This window comes from Vulpes lagopus, chromosome 10, assembly GCF_018345385.1.
Source record: "Vulpes lagopus strain Blue_001 chromosome 10, ASM1834538v1, whole genome shotgun sequence".
NCBI lineage: Eukaryota > Metazoa > Chordata > Mammalia > Carnivora > Canidae > Vulpes > Vulpes lagopus.
Window position 1 is genome coordinate 97738010 of NC_054833.1, and position 17459 is coordinate 97755468.

Sequence of the window (17459 nt, forward strand, 5' to 3'; positions counted from 1 at the left end):
TACCAGCTTGGAAAGAGGAGGGGTTCTCATCTCCCTCCCAGTTGACTCCTGCTTCATAATAGCTCACCAGACACCTCAGAAAGATCCCTACTGTAAATATTTTGGTTGACTGCTTTCTCTTGCAGCTGACTCAGGAATTGAGATGGGTTGTCTATGGATCCTAGAATAAGTTCTGGAGATGGTGAATAGATGGCCAAGCAGAATTTCCATAATCCTTGATAGCAAGAAGCAGCTTGCCTTGTGGAATCTTGGGCCTTTCTTCTCACCACTGTAGGGATCAAGAAAACAAGGTAAGTGAGGAAGCAAAACAGTGGGTATTGAGGTGCTTATTTGGAAGGCAAAGAAATGAAGGTTGTGTATGGAACATCATAGTCCACCCCAACATAAATCAGACTTATATAGGGCAGACATTCCTTTAACAATATTGATGGAGAGTTTGAGCCAAAACCATGGGGATGCAAGGAATATAGCTGTGAATAAGATAGAGATATCCCCAGCTTTAATGGCACCTATGGCCTAATCAGGGACATAGTTCTTTTTTTTAATTTATTTTTTATTTTTTTTTAGGGACATAGTTCTTAAACAAGTAATTGCATCAAGCTTCCTCATGGGAGAAGCATAGATTGCAGTTGAGGCACCTAGGAGATCATCTTGACCCAACGTAAGGGAGTCATGGAAGGGTTCCTGGAGTTAGTCATAAAGGAGAACTGGACACTTGTGACGTGAATAGGTGTGGAGATAGAATAGAGGGAAAAGCAAGTGCAAGAAAATGACATTTGAAAGAACTAAAATTACTGCAGCTTGGTATGACTTTTCATGATGGCTTTAGCTACAGAATGGGGAAAAGATTCCTCTAGGCAAAACCTCATATTCCTTTGGTAAATTGGGCCCAAGTGCATGTACCTGAAATTTAGAAAATCACCATGAATGAGCCACTGCCCCCTCTGCCCCTTTACTAGTGTGCGCATTTCAGAACCCAGACTTCAGAGTGTAGGTTAGCTCAGTTTTCTGTCTAACGCTTGCCTGGCAGACTGAGAATCAGTCCCCTCTCAGTGAGGTGGACAGTGCCCTCCAGTGGAAATGAAGGTGAGCACTCCTTCTGTGCCGCCCGGGCCCTGGCCCTGGCTTGGCTCATACGTTTTCACCCTTCTCCTGTGAGGTCTCAGCCAGCTGAGGGTCTGCAAAGTTGGCTGAGGTTCTGAAACCAAATAATGTAAGGAGAGTGCTAGTTCCTATGAAGAACAGACGTATTTTATTACCTTGGTTGTCGTCCTTTTAACAGGACTCCAAAGCAGCTCCCTGGTTCAGAAAAATTATAAAAACAAATAGGAGAAATATACATATGTATATATTTGTATATGTATATATATATATTTCTCATTCAAGTAGATGTTTTGTTATTTTTCTGTCAGTCCGCCCCAGGACATTGATTCAGCTTTGGCCAATGGAAGGGAATTAGTAAGTGGATGTGCTGGTGTAAACAATTTTAACAATAGTTAAGTTTTTCTCAACTCCTCTAACTAAACACTGGCCAATAGCTCAGGAATATGATTTTGAAATGTTGCCAAATGTCCAGTCTTCGGTGAAGATGTGTCTGGGATCAAGATAGAATGAGGAGGTGTGTATGTTGGAGGGAGGAGAGAGCTGTGACTCACGTCACAGTGGCACTGGCCGGGATGGTCCAGCACATGCCCAGTACTGCCTCCCCAGGAGGACAGCTGGGGTCCTTTGCCCGATTGCATCGTAATTTTAAGAATATTCAATTTCAATTAGCTATTCCATAAAAATTCCAAGACTTAAGAAGGTGCTAAATAATATGAATAAAATTGAAATGTTTTAAATGAGATAAGATGGTACAAGTTAGTAGCTGCCTTTCTTTTTGCCTAAATAGGAAGAATGGCAAGTGGGGGGAATGACCCTGTGCTACTTCTCAGAGTCCTCTAGGTGGTGCTGCTGTGATAGCTATTGGCCAGACATTTTTTTAGCACTTAACTATCAAACCAAATATTTAACTTATTAAATGTCTTATACTTATGGTTAATTGCTAATGTGATACTCTTGATAATTTATACCATCATATTTACAATTTACATTATATTCTCTTAAGAATGACTCTGTACACATAAATTACACAGCAGAGTAATTTTAAGAATTGAAATACATGTACTTCTCTGGTTATTATTCAGTAAAATTGAAGACTTGCATGTGTGGATGGATTTTTCCACACACATTAAAACTGGCTATGTGATTAGCATTTGGCTATCTCTACTTCTGTTGGACAGGGTAGGACAGTGGCTTGTACATAGTAGTTGCTAAATTAATGTTTATTAAAGGAATTGATTCTGGTTTGTTTTTTCCCTTCCACTACTGATCGGACATGAGATGACCAGCTGTATTAAGCTTTTTAGAACCCAAGTCAGATATGCTGCTTATCTTTGCTAATGAAAAGATTGGGAAACCATTTTTTCCTTTGTTTCTGAAAATGGCCTGAGGGGTGTGTGTGTGTGTGTATGTGTATGAAATCACTTCTTTATTTTAAAAGCAAATTAGTTTTCAGGTTGGTTCCATTGAAATGCAGGAATGGTATGAAAACTGTGTTTGATAATTGCTCGAGTCTTAATCAAGATTTTATTAAAATCAATATTTGATATGCTGCTCAATTTAATTAAATTAAACCATAGAGAAACGAGTAATAAATGAGTTTGAAAATCAATCACGGATAAGTTATGTTTCTGTTAATTAGTTTAACATAGAAAATGTTGGGTTAAGCAATTGCTGACCACAGAAGGAACAACAACAAAATCACCACTTTTGTTTATACAGTAGGAACGACTAATATTAATGAGCACATACTCTGTGCCAGGCATTGTGCTAAACACTGTCTATTAAGTTTCTTCATTTATTTTGGGGCAAAATTCTATGAGGCCAGTCTCCTCAGTTGATCACCCAGGCCTGGGTTTGAGCCAGCATGAGAGTCCCAGGCCATTTAGCCAGGAAATGGCAGAGGTAGATTTTAAGACAACGATCAAGCTTTTCCCACTACCTGGGATCACTCAGCAATAGGAAGAAAAAGTATACTTTTATTATGATGAATTTTAGAGAAGTGCATTGGTAGTAGCTTTCTTCCAGAAAGAAGTGTTATTTTTATAGACGAGTGATAGATGAGAAGTCCCAAATCAAAAAGCATGAATGTTGACTTAACAGCTCAGTCTCATGAACTGCCAAAAAAAAAAAAAAAAAAAAAAAAGTGCGGTTTATTTTTCTGGAGAGACACAGAATACCGTTGTTTACCATATAACTTATGCTTATTGGGAATGGCAGAGATTTATGGCTTTAGTAAGAAAGCGTTCTAATTGGGATTAGCTAATGAAAAAGTGGTAGAACTGGAGAGGGAGAAAGAAGGAAAACGTGACTTCAGTTGAGGTGTTTCCTCTCTCCTGGGATGCTCACAAAAGGGCTTGCGTTACCCACTGGGGCACGAATCACACTTTTAATTAGGCCTTCAGAGTTTGTGCCTGTGTTTTTGGTTCTCGGTATTCACCCAAGGAATCGGCTCTCTCGGAAACTAATGATATTCTTGTTAAGTACCCTCGGCAATGAGAGCAGGACTACAGCTTCCTGAGCAGTCCTCCGCATTTTTATTCAGTGCTTGCTCCATGGGATAGAAGTAAAAATCAGCAACAGCCACAATCGCACAACTGTGCAGCTTCTCTGCCATAGACAGAAGTGGATTTTCTCTCAAGGTGCTGCTTACTAAACTTCTGTCATTCACGCATCACATTCACAAAATTTGCCATCTCCCTGCACCTCTTGTGTTACTTAATATTTTCATTTAAAATGGCTCATTTTAAAGCATCAGAATTAAATATGCTTATTTCAGAAGGGGGCTTTGTTTCAAAGCCATAAATGGAAAACCAGTCACTTTCTCTAAGAAGGATATGAGTGAAAAGAAATGCAGTCAAATCAAAACTTACGTTATCAAATTTTAACTCCAGGAAAGTGTCCAGAGGTCATAAAGACATACTTGTGCCAAACTGAGACTTCCTCTTTGATTATATCTGAGCAATAAAAAAAGATTGGAAAAGGGAATAATTTTCTCATTATGTGAATCAATTTTCTCCACTAGTGTCTATTTATCACCTAAAATCATGTTTCCCAGCCCAAGTGCATCCTTTAGCTTTTGTGATCAATGGCTCATGTATCTTGGTGGCTCTTGTGCAATTTTGCCTCTTTTTTCTACTTTCCCCCCAGTCGCATTTGAACCTTGGTCTTTACTCATCTAATTCCTCTGACCTTATTTCTAAATGTTAGAGAATTCTGCTAAGCTAACATGAGATGAAGGGCAGATTATAAAATGAATAGTTTCTATTGTTGGTTGGCACTACCTTTCTCCATATATACTTTTCTCTAAGCAGCTGTGGCAAATTTCCAATTATAGTAAAGTAGATGTAATGAACAATATCTTTTTAGCACTCCTGACCTTTGTACACCCAGTTCTCCTCCAGAGGTGATTGCTGTCATCATGTTTTGTGTATTCTTCCGGAGATAGTGTGTGTATGTGAAAGTTTACTTCAACTGGGGTGTCTCTCCTTAAATTTCACACAAAGGGAAACACACTCTACATGTTGTTCTACATTTCACTTTTTAAATTTTTTTTTAGCTAATATTTTCTGAATGTGGTTTCATATTGCTATTATGTAGCCTTCATTCATTCTTTTGAATACTGCGTAGAGTGCTCCATGCATGTAACTCATCTCCTTTTGATAGGTACTTAGATTATTACTTTTTCTTCTACAAATGATGCTGTAATGTCCTTACATAATTCTCTTTGGGTCCATGATGACCAGTAAGAAGTAAATCTGCTGCTGGATAGTACTCATTCAAATGGCTGGAGTTCTAATTACAATAATTAGAGAGGGCAAATGTGTTCATATTTCTTTCATGAGGATGCCATGCTCTTTCTTTTTCCTCACCCATAACACAAATTTATGTCATGCACGGCATGAAGTATCCTGATTTGCTCATGAAGTTATGGGTTCTAAGTTAACGTTTGTCTCGTGTGTCTAATCCTATTTAATCCTCCCTTGTTGCCATCACATTTGAAATTAGTTGTGTGGTTTTGTGCTCAGTTCCTGTCTTTGAGTGGATCATAAGCTCCATGAGGCCAGGGAGGGATTTGATGTTATGGAAAAAATCTTAAACTTCTCTGGCCTTAAGGAAAATGACTGTCCTATTATTTTAATAGCAAATAGATGCATGTTTCTAGTGGAACTTGAATGGGGAATATGAAGGAAAAAAAAGAAAAGGAAACAACCCATGGGAGTCGGGGTTGCTATTTTTGACCAAGTTGGGACTGGGAAATACTAGGAGTCTCAGGGGAAATCTTATCTAACTGGAAGAAGATCCTGCTCTGCTGGCCAAAGAATAGGTCTGTAGTTCTGTGCATGTAAAACTTGCAGACCCAGACAGAGGGCCAGTCTACCTCTGGCTTTGCTTGCCATTTATTATCATTCACAAGGTGGTGTTAGATGCTCAGCTTTTAAAAGAACTGGCTTTTCAGCAGTATTTTTACCCTTGAGAGCATGTAGAGAGAGCTCTGTGTTGTATATTAATCAGAGCTTTCACGACTTGCTTTGAATGGTATTCGAAATGTATCTGGGAGTGTGGTGAATGAACTATGCCCAAAGTGTGCTCTATTATTTATTACTCAAGAGTCTTTCCATCTGAGACATAGGCTGAAATTAAAGGAACCTAATATCTACCTTTAATAACTCAATGTTCTTCCCAGTTTCTGTTCCTTATACACTCTTGCCCCCAAAAGGTATCTAGGATTTGATACCTCATAAGAGTCAGTTTATATCTAAAATTGTACTAAAATTTGTATTTTTAAATTCCCCACTCTTTCTGTGGATGTGCAGATCTCAGAGCACACCATGCTATGCAAACATTTAGGAAACATGCCTGGGAGCTGTTCCTTCTAGAACCACTTCCCTCCCTTTTCCCAGATGGCAAGTCTTACTCATTCTACAAAACCTGGTTCAAATGTCATTTCCTCTTCTACAGTCCATGACTGTCTGTCCCAGGCAGTGAGTCATCCCCTTCTCTGTGCTCCCATCATCTTCTCTATATACTTTGATTACATGTATTCTCAAGAGGGCAATATTGTCCCCAACGGGGCAGAGATTCATTTTTGGGGGACAAAAATATTATTTTATTTATACATAAAACACAGATATACATACAATATACAGACAGATATACAGTATATATAAATGTCCATGCTGGTGGAGAGATTAGGAAAAAAGATATGTAAACATGCTTCTAGAAAACACAGAACTTCCATATGGGCACAGTGCAAACATCAGCTGCCTCAGTTCACCTGTGTGGTGAGCTACACCCATCCACAGCTGGTGAACATCTTTTCCTCTGACTCAGACAACCCTTCTTCCCTCATCTCACAATAACCACAAGCCACAGCCTTTCCATTGCCCAGACTTATACAAGCAAACAAGTGTCATGTTTTAGGTAGTACGTGCATATTTCTTAACCATTTAACATGTATAAAACCATTTAATATGCAACCACTTTTATTACATTCTTTCTTTATGTCACTATCAAAATTACTGAGTATTTCCTCCCTTGTTCCACCTTCCCCATAGGCCCTGTGATTTTGTGGAGTGAGCTGACTTTTTAGGAATGCATATATTGTGTTATGTCAGAACTGACTGTACTTAGACATTTGCCTCTGATCTCATGAATTAGTTTGGATTTCAGAGGAGTAAGACAATTTTCAACTGAATAGTATTGATGGTTTTTTTCTTTTTTTTTTTTTTTGGTACGGGACATTTTGAAATAAGGTGAAATAAGTACATTAATACATATGCGTAGAATTGTCTTACTGGAACAGCTCAGATGTGAACCCATGCCGTTGAGCCATGCTGGTACTCAGACACCATTAATGACATTGTTAGATGATGTGATTTTCTAAAGTGGTGAATAACTTCTAAAGTTCTGAACGAAACAAAGTATACCTCTGTCTTGATTTACACAGTAGTTGCTTTCCTAGAAAATTTATTTAAATTAACACCATGCAAACCACTCCCATATTTGTAACTAAAATGCAGTTTTATTCTGGCCAGTTATATGTAAACACATTTTTCATCATAGCATGGGGAAAATGAGACAGTTGTTTCATCTGCTAGGAGACATGCAAGCTCCTGCCCACTGTGTAACAGTAGGGTCCCTCCCCATTATGTGACAACCCAAACAGGCCCCCACAGATTTCCAGCATGCCCTCTGGTGAATCACTGGACTATGGCAATGCACTTTAGATAAGCTAGAACTAGGATCAATGTAAGTTCTTCACTTGGGCTGAGAAAGTAACTGTACAGAGGAAAGAATGGAGAAAAATGACTTAACACAAGGAAGGATAGGAGAAGTTCAGACATTTTTGCTGACAGTAGGTGAAATATGAGTAAATAGTATTATATGACCTGATACCTTTAGGCTGATTGAAAACAGTGCAACAACTGGATCAGTGCTGTGTGATGGAAACACAACATGAATACATACATAATTTCAAATTTTCTGGTAGCCACGTTTTAAAAAAGTAAAAAGAAACATATAACATTAACTTTATGATTGAAAATATTCAACCCAACCTACTCAAAGTAATATTTTTTCAAGATGTAAACAATATAAAAAGTATATTAATCAGTTTATATATTTTTTTGTACTAAGTCTTTCTAATTTTGTACTTAGAGCACATCTCACTTTTCAAGTGTTCAAGAGTTCTACATTGCTCCCGGCCCAGGAGCTCCCAATCCTATTGGGTAATCATAGTACTTAAAAGTTAAAATATTAATTCTGTATTTTCTAAGACACTATTAAGGGCAAATTTAGAAACCTCAACTCACACCACCTTAATCAGTAAGAACATTTATTCTCTTACTTAAGTCAAGACATAGAGTGTGCCCTAGGTTTGGTCGTTTAACAGTTTATGCCTTCATCAGGGATACAGATTCTTTCTATCTTTCCCTCCTGACTTTTTTTCATGTGGGCTTCTGCTCTCATGGTTGTAAGGTGGATGGCATCCAGGAGCGAGATGGCTCATGTATCCTTGTTTGTGTCTGAAAGAGGAATGGAGACACCTGTCCTGCAAATTATCTCCTTTTTCCTCAAGTCTTATTGGGCCCAAATACCACATTCCAGTTGGCTTACACAAATTCCCTGGGTCAGACTATTGGGTATTCTTATGATGGATGCAGGAATGCCCTTGATGGGGCATTCTCTGTTCATAGGCTCACAGAAGAGACACCATTTCTTATCTTATTCCCCCTTTCTTCAGTCATTTACTGTATCTCACCACCTCTGAAAATGTTTGCATTTGTGACCTCCTCATAAAACCTAGACTCCAATAATTTTTGGTTGAGCCACACATGCAACATTGCATTTAATTTTGATTCAAGGAGATAGAAAAAATGGAGTAGGTTTAAAGGACAGCTAAGGTGACAAAGAGAACTGAAATCATATTATATGAGGATTGTTGAAGGGGATGGAGGCAAAGACCCATGAGAAGCAGAGGCTGAGGGAAGGATAGAGCATCTTAACATGCCTTCAGATGATTTGCCTGCTCATAGCACTTCTCTACTGCCTCTAATTTGCTCTGAAACTGGAAGCCAGATAATTAAGCCTATTAGAATAACACATACAATAAGAACAAGTAAGTTGTGACTTAGACTGGGGTGCTTGTTTGAGAATAAAGTATTTAAGTATCAGTCCCTGAACTTCTTTACCCCTTTTCCACCTCTCGCCTCATTCCTCTTTATGTGGTTTTGAGGCCCTGTGCTTAGTTCTGGGTATGCAGTACAGTTTTTATTCATTTTTAAGAATATGATAACACATTTATGAATGATCATTAGTAAATGATAATATTAATATGAATTAATACTGATCTTTATTGATGCTCTGAGTTAAGTACTATTTTATCTGTTGTCTTCTTTAAATATCACTAAACTCTATGAAGTAGGTGCTATTTGTATCTATATCGTATAGATGAGAAACCAAGTCTTACAGAGATAAGTGAGCTTGCCCAAGGTCATGGAGCTGAGATACATGCCTCAAAGCCTAGAATCTTAAATAGCCCAGAGGATACTGGGGGACTGTCTGTCCCCTCGATGTGCAAGATGTTAGAAAGAGCAAGTTCTCTTACCAATTCCCTGTGATGCCACTAGGGCATGTGGCTGAAATGGAGGGGTCATGACTTGATGTGATGTGGCTTTTTTTTCCACTTTCTTTTTTTTTTTAAAGATTTTATTTATTTATTTGACAGAGAGAGAGAGAGAGAGAGAGAGAACACGCATGCACACACATAAACCTGGGGAGCTGGAGAGGGAGAAGCAGTTTCCCTGCTTGCGGCTTGATCCCAGGATGCTGAGATTATGACCTGAGATGAGGGCAGACCCTTGACTCGCTGAGCCACCCAGGAGCCCTTCTTTCACTTTCTTTTTTTTAAAATATTTTATTTATTTATTTATTCATGAGAGACACAGAGAGAAAGAGAGAGGTAGAGACACAGGCAGAGGGAGAAGCAGGCTCCATGCAGGGAGCCCGACTTGGGACTTGATCCAGGGTCTCCAGGATCACGCCCTGGGCTGAAGGCAGGTGCTGAACCTCTGAGCCACTGAGCCCCCTAGGGATCCCCCCTTCTTTCACTTTCTGAGTGGCTTGCTCCTCTCAGGGATGTGTGGGATTATTTTACCAGGGATGAGATTTTTAGTTAATTTTCTGGGCTCACTCTTGCCTGATTGTGCTTCTTTGCACACTGTGTGCCTTAACAGAATAGTGCATACCCTGGAAGCTCATCCATATTTGTGAAATCAGCCTTCTCTGCGGGCAGTGGGATGCCATAACACATTTTTGGAAAAGGGGAGCACTTTACAGTCTGTAAGTATTACTCTGACCTGTTTTGGGGAGATGAGGGGTAAGAGTGACCAAGGCAGCAGGAGTTTAAGAGAACCTCTTCCTTGGGGAATGGCTCTCCATCATCTCTAAATTTCAGCACTGTTCCGTACAACACTGAAGTCACCTGCATCATATGTCAGGGAGATGCCGAGAATGTGTTCAGAAAAGAGGGAATAGTCCATGCAAGTTCACTCTTTGACATGGGAGATGCGTATTCATTGCCCTAAGGCACTCTTCTCCTCTTGTGTCTCTGCCCATAAGCCCTGAAGGACCCAGATTTTAACAGCTGTTTTGGAAATTCATTACCAGGTGAATACCCAGTGAATAACTAGAGGGAAATTAGAAATTGGATATCCTAGGAATTAGAAATCCTTCCATGAACAAAGAGAGAGTAGGCCATTACTATTTTATGGAAGGAAATTCAAGATAGAAGGATGAAAAATTGCTTAACCTCAGAGTAGTTGTAACAGCTAACATTGACCACACACTATGAGCCACATGTTGTGCAGAACATGTCACATGCATTATTTTATTTAATTCTCACCACACACATCCAATGGAATATTCTTATTCACATCCTACAGGTGAATACATTGAAGACTTGAGAGGTCAAGTGATGGTCTCAAAGTCACATGATAGTAAATGGCAGAGTATGAATTCAAACCCAAGCTGTCTGACTCCAGGGCCAGCACTTTACATCCTAATGACTCTGGATTCCCTGATGTTTAACTCATGAAACCTGAGGTTGTCCCTTTCTACAAAACAACTGATACCACACCATGAAATGTGTGGGAAGGTTGAGACTCCTGCATAACTTCTCTGTAGCACTGGCCAAGTGTCACACAATCTAGATCACATACAACATTGACATACATGTAAATACATAATCTCAACCTTCCAACATGAGGTGTGCCATTGGGCAGTACACAATCAATTGTCAATCAAATGGCTTAGCAATTGAGTGTTAAAGCATCTCTACAAGGTATAAATAAATAATAACATGGAAGAGAAAGACATTTGCTAGATGCAAGATGCCAGCTGTAATTTCAAGAAAATGTTGATTGCATGCTTTGGGAACTACTTTCACAAAGCCTTGCTCCAGTGAAGATTTTCCTTGTAAGGTAGCATGAAAAAAAGAGATTTTTTACTTTTACTCGGAGTTTATTGTTTCCTTGTCAGCAGCTGTGCCGATGTGGTGTTGATTATGCAGAGAAGAATTATTTTGATTATTGACAGTTTGCATTCTTCTCATAATTTGGAGTTCTTCATCTCTGAATTGTTTCCTCACCTCCTCTCCTGTCTGCACATGAATAAAAATCTAAAAGCACTTGCCAGGATCCTTACCCAAGGCAGCTGTTAGGAGGAATATAGTTGAAAGTTCAGATGCAATTTGACGTGAAACTCTCCCTGCTTGTTGTTCCTATCTCTAAGCATAACTGCAGAGCAAGGGAGCTTGTGAGGTTCACTATGAGTGTGTGAAAGGCTTCTCTGCAAGTAAACCTGGCTCTCTGGTGGATGGCCTTTCCCCCTGCATCTTTGTCTGCTGGCTGGGAGCCCCATCTCTCCTAACCATATCCATTCAGAACTGTAGGCCAACATATTACTGGTCCAGGTTGGCTCAGATGAATAGTCTGTGCTACTTTCCATATTATTCCTTAGAAAAAAGACTGCTTAAGCAACAAAAATGATCTAAACAAACCAAAAATATCCCCCCTTTAAGGTAATCTTCACATGGTACAGGTAACAGATTGCTTTGGTATCCTGTGTCACATCCCCTTGCCTGCCTGTATGTCAGCCTTGGGTAAGACACACGTCAAGTGCAGAGTCCCACCTCAAGCTTTTGCTCCCGGCCCAGAGGTAACACCCCTGGGGACCACCTTCCATGAAGGGGGACAGAAGTCAGTGGAATATGGCCCAGCTTCTCAGGGATCCTGGCAGAATCAAACCATGTTGTCTGCAGCCGTAACCCCAGTGTACTTCCTTATCTTGGCTTTCCCTGGGTTACCTCCCCAAAAACAGCATGTACCCAAGTCCTTGTCTCAGGCTCTGCTCTTTGGGAAAATACACAAACAGTAAAAGAGTAGATTATTTCTCACTGAATTTATTTCTTTTTCCCTTTCCGAGATCTTATTTATATTGTTTTGGAGTAAATACTAAAATCTATTCTTAAAAAATATGTAGGAGTAATATAAGTACATTGAAAAAATGTTTTCTCTATATACATCTATATATGTATGTTTTAATTATGATATGCATATATTTATATATACATATATGTATGTATTTTATGCACACATGTATATGTGTTTTCTACATATGTGTATATATGTTTATACATAATGTGTATATTTATATTAAAATCATCTGCTTGTGGAGAAAGTACATCATGAACAGAACACAGTTTTGGATCAGATAGACCTGGGATTGAATTGTGTCTATGCTGCATTCAAGTCTTACATATTTGGGATCATTATTTACCCTGTTAAGGCCTTGGTCTGAGCTCCTGCAAAATAGAGTGAGCATTTTTGCAGGGTTGTTATGCATGTTAGTTGACATTGTATATGTAGCACACTAGCATGTTTCTGAGCATTTAGCAAGCACTTAGTGTATTTCAGTGATTATTATAAAAAAGCAAAACAAAACAAACTTCTCCACTAGACTGTACATACTCCTCCTACTCCCTGAGGGACTATGGGAAGGAGGTGGAGGAAACTGCTGTATCTATTGTGTATCTTTCCAGAATTTTTCCCATGTTTATACAAACTTTCTAAAAATGTGAATATACACACACATACACATGCATGAATTAATAGGTGAAACATTAATATATTATACATTAATAGGGGACAGGGCAAAGCAATGGTGTGTTAGTCAATCTTCTCCAGAGAAATAGAACCAATATGTACACATCTATATGAGGGGAGCTGGTGAGATGTCTGTGGTCCTGTTGTGGAGACTCTTTGACTCTCTTAATTCACCAGAGACTTCCTCATTCCCGCCAGCACCTTTAAATAGGTCAGCTTTCTTGGGCTCAGTCTTCCTTCTTGATATCCAGGCTCGCAGCCTACTGTTTAAGGACATGATCCCCAAGGATGCCCTGGTGATGCAGGATAGAGCCCTTCTTAGGAGAATAACAATTCTGGCACCAAAGCTGACCCAGGGGAGCTATTAGAATAATGCTCTTTGGAAGTGCTTGTGCCTTCTCTGAGGGTACTAGACAACTAAGAGCCAGACACATTTGCATAACCTCTTAGCAAATATCTAGGTCCTTCAATATAGGATTTCTGAAGGCTGTAGACAGACTACCCAAAGCCAAAATTCTTTATATGTGATTTTTGTTCTGGATCTGTCTCATGCCCAGCATCAGCAAGGACCCTGAACATGGGAGCTATTCACTTCCAAGGAAGGCAGAGGTTAAAAGGGAAGTAGATGCAAATTAGGATTTCCTAGCTCCTCTCCTACCTGGAAATAAAAAGAAGATTCCTGGTGTTGGATGCTCTGAACCGAGGGTCTGCGGGAGAGGGGAGACTCCTCCACTGTTGAGTGGCCCTGTTTTGATTTACAGCCCAGCCTGAGCTGCAATGGCTCACAGGGACCAGTTATTGAGTCAAGGCCTCCTTTTGGACTCTGCAAATATAAGGAAGTGATAATATACCCAGACAATCTGATGTCAGGCATCAGTTTTCTTCCCTTCCCCTTTCTTCCTTTCACTTCCATTCTAGTCAATGCTATTGTATTTAATGAGTAGATATCCTATGCTATTTCATCCATTTGAACATATGACTTTTTATTCTATATTTTTCTGCTCTGTTACATTGTGTTTCATTTCATTCTGTTCTACAGCCATGTATTGAGTTCTTGCTGGATGCAAGAGTTTTTGCTAAATGTTACCAAAAAAACTCCTGTGTGTGTGGTTGAGGGGGGCAACATATACACACGTATGTATGTTTTGAGGAATAGTTTTCAGAATATCATTATACTTGACAGAAATTCCATATTTCCTGTACCCCTCTCTAGTAATACTCAGGAGGAAATCTCAAATTAATCTGAAATATTACAGAATAAAGACTTACCTAGAAAGCATTGATACTAGCAGTGACTTAAGGAGAATACCAGGTTTTAAACCCTTTGTATTTCTCTGCTAGTGATTTCTTAGAGGCCATATTTACTAACAGTGCAAATCCTAGGGTAAATTAAGGTAAATTGAAGTCTCTTTTGAAAGATGGGAGCTATCATATAACAAAAAAGACTATAAGATGAATAAAGACAACATCTGTTTTCAGATTTATTTCTCAACAATCCTCCTTCATTGTTGGCTGTGATGTGTACCTTGACATCTTTTTGTTTGTCTTCCCCTGAGAGTCAGTTATTCTGGGAAAAATATGTTCTTGAGAGCCAGTTTAGTGTCATGGTTAAGGTCATGGGCTTTCTGAAGAACTGAGTTAGAATGTCAGCTCTACCAACTCCAACCATATGACCTTGGGCATGTTCCTTAAGCACCTGAGTAATAGTATCTCCTTCATGATGTTCTTGAAAGAATTAAATGAGATAATTCACGTTAAGTACTTGGTCATACTTGCTAATATTAAGTGGTCAATAAATATTAGTTGTTAGTTGGGAAATAGGGACAATATAATACTTTGAGGAGGATTTTGAAGCTTAACTGAGATGCTTGTAAAGCATTTAGGTCACTACTTGACACATAGTAAGCAGTCAATAAATGTTCATCATTGACATTGTTTTTTGTTATGTGTTATTTGTAAGATGTGGATAATGTAATTAACTTAGTATAGTTATAAAGACCAATTGAGATAATGTGAGTGAAGTATTTAGCACTGTGCTTGGTACAGAGTGAGAACCAAATAAATGTTAAAGTCCTGAAGGGCAGGAACTGTGTTATTTACTCCATTTTACCGTAGCACCCTGGCCAATGCTTGACACATAGAAGGTATCTAATAAATATTTTGTAAATAAATAAGCGAATAATTATATTATCAATTTGGTTCTACTCTATCCCAAATATAAAAGTAAATATTGGAAAAGAATTCTGGTCCCCTTTAGAATCTGATGACCCTTGAAAAATGGGGAATAAAATAAACCCAAGGAGACAGGATGTTCCCAAACTCTGAGATCATCATCATAATCCCCTACATTAGAAAGGTCTTTATGGTTCACAGAGAACTTTTACATCCATTATGTCATTCAACATTAAAAAAAAAAATGCAACAAATGTCCTTAGGGTCAGCGTGGACAAGAAACTCAATCTCTTACAAATGATTTAAAACCCATTTCGTCTTGCTACAGATATTGCTTACAGAAAACTTCAGGCACAGCAATGCTACCCAGTTTGATTTAGCTTAAAGAAACCTTTTGTGACCTTATAAACAAACACAGCCCAGTGGGAACCCAAGTGGAATTTCAGAATTTTGAAGATGAGCTGAGAGAATTTGCTCAGAAATGGGACATATTAAAACAATCTCTACCAAAGGAGTGAAACAATAAAGAGATTGACTCAGAAGAGAACAAAAAGGCCAGTGCCACTTATTGGTGAGCAGTGAGCTCCTGACTCATTATAACTGTTGACTGCGTAGCAATAATATTTGGGAACATTGCAATCTCGAGAGCAGGCTTATAATGATGTTCATCTGCTCGTATGGATGGACGGCCTTACATAAACTCTGATTGCTCATAGAAAGAGATGCTTCTCTTTAAAGTAAACTACCAGAATTGGAGTGAGCAAGGCTGATTAAAAGATATTTTTGTGAATATAAATGTCAGCTTTTAAATGCCTCTTCTCTGATATAATGTTGTGTTCATGCAAGTGTTGGGTGAATGTGTTTTGACCTTACGTCCTGAGTGAGTGGGTTAGGCTAGTTGATTAAGTGAATTATTGATATACAGACAAGGGCTCTAATGGTCAGGATCCTAGCATGACACATGGTTCAAATGGAGTTCCAGAAGGCTCAATGGTGGGGCTTTATTGACCAAGATATGGGCAGGATTGCTCCCAGATGATTTTTGAATCATGGAGGAACAAAAGGATTGAGATATGGACAGGGTTACAAAAATGGACAAGGGATGGTGAGTGAGGTCCCTACTGACTAGCCATAATAAGATCTTTCAACCCCTAGGATGGGGGGGTTCCAAAACATTATTGGAACCTGGTGAGTACTGGCAATGTAGAGGGGAAGCCATCTGGAAGGACCCATGTTCATGGGAAGACACAGATATCATTGTATATTTGGTAAAGCAAGGAAGAAATACTCTGGCCTCTCTCTCCTTCCACCCTCTGATTTCCTACAGGTACTTCCCATTGATCAAACCCATCCGGATCTTAGCAGGCAAGGGACTCTGGGGGCTCCTAGGCACAAATTAGGACAGATAAGAATGGATATGGGTATGGGTCATATCATCTCTGTTATAACTACTCACCTCTGCCATTATAGGGTAAAAGCATACGTAGATAATAAGTAAATGAATAGGTGTGGTTGTGTGCCAATAAAACTTTATTTCCAAAAAGGTAGTGGGACAGATACACAGTCACAGTTCACTGATCCTTGGTCTCAGAAAATCATTTGTATGTGGAGTCCAGCATAAACAGAATCATTAAGTTTCTGGGGAGCAATAGCAGCAGAGTCCTTACATGTTTTTGATAAGGTCCTGCCTTCACTTGGTTTCTGCCCTGAGTGTCACATAAATTGAAGCAATTGCCCCAATATAGGCTTAACACACACCAGGGTAAATTTGAGTGGAAGCCTTTAACACACTTGAAATGAGGACATCAGTAATTCAGGTGAATACATAAATGATTCAGGCCAATTCCAGTAGTGTATGTGTACATGCACAAGTGTATGTGAAAGGACAATTTAAAAATTATGTGTGGATATATTACCAAAGGCAAGTAATCTCTCTCCTACTTAAACCAGTGGACTGTGAGGTGGATGTAGGCCTTGGTCAAATTTTAGGCAGTTTCAAATGGCAGTAGAAATAAAACAGTGACCATCCAAATGAAAACAAGCAGAAACCTAGACTGGTGTTAGGTAGAGGCTCCCAAACAGGCAGAGGAGAGGAAGGCGGTATAGGGAAAACAAGGGAAGGTTCAAGTCTGCCTTTATTGGAGGCTGTTTTCATGGGGAAGCTGGATATGGAGTAAAACTGGGGCAGCCTGTGTGATTGGTTTCTGGAGCATATTTGGCTTTCTTTAGTTGGTCCTGAGTCAATCAGGAGACAAAATTTAGGGAAGCTAGATGTTATTGACCAAGCCCTATGTGCTTGGATTGGGAGCTGCAGTCTGTGGTTTGGCTTCCTGGGCTGACCACCACAGAACCTGGGGGTGGGAGTTCTTTTGTCATGTATAGTCTGGCTGTAGGTCATTTGTATATTCAGAGTCAACAGGTTATTGTTGACTCAGCCACATGCTAGATGATGCTCTGCTTTGCTCTATACCACACCACACAGGTTACCATGACAGAGAACGTTTTCCTTTCTACTCGTGC

General features: G+C 39.3%; 1 long non-coding RNA gene across 2 annotated transcripts in view; it reads left to right on the forward strand.

Annotated features, from left to right (window-relative positions):
- Nucleotides 1–17459, forward strand: part of LOC121499417 — an 82916-nt gene that overhangs the window by 8237 nt on the left and 57220 nt on the right. For both annotated transcript variants that reach the window (XR_005990117.1, XR_005990118.1), the window contains exon 2: nucleotides 126–290. This is a non-coding gene — a long non-coding RNA (uncharacterized LOC121499417). The remainder of the gene's footprint in view (nucleotides 1–125; nucleotides 291–17459) is intronic.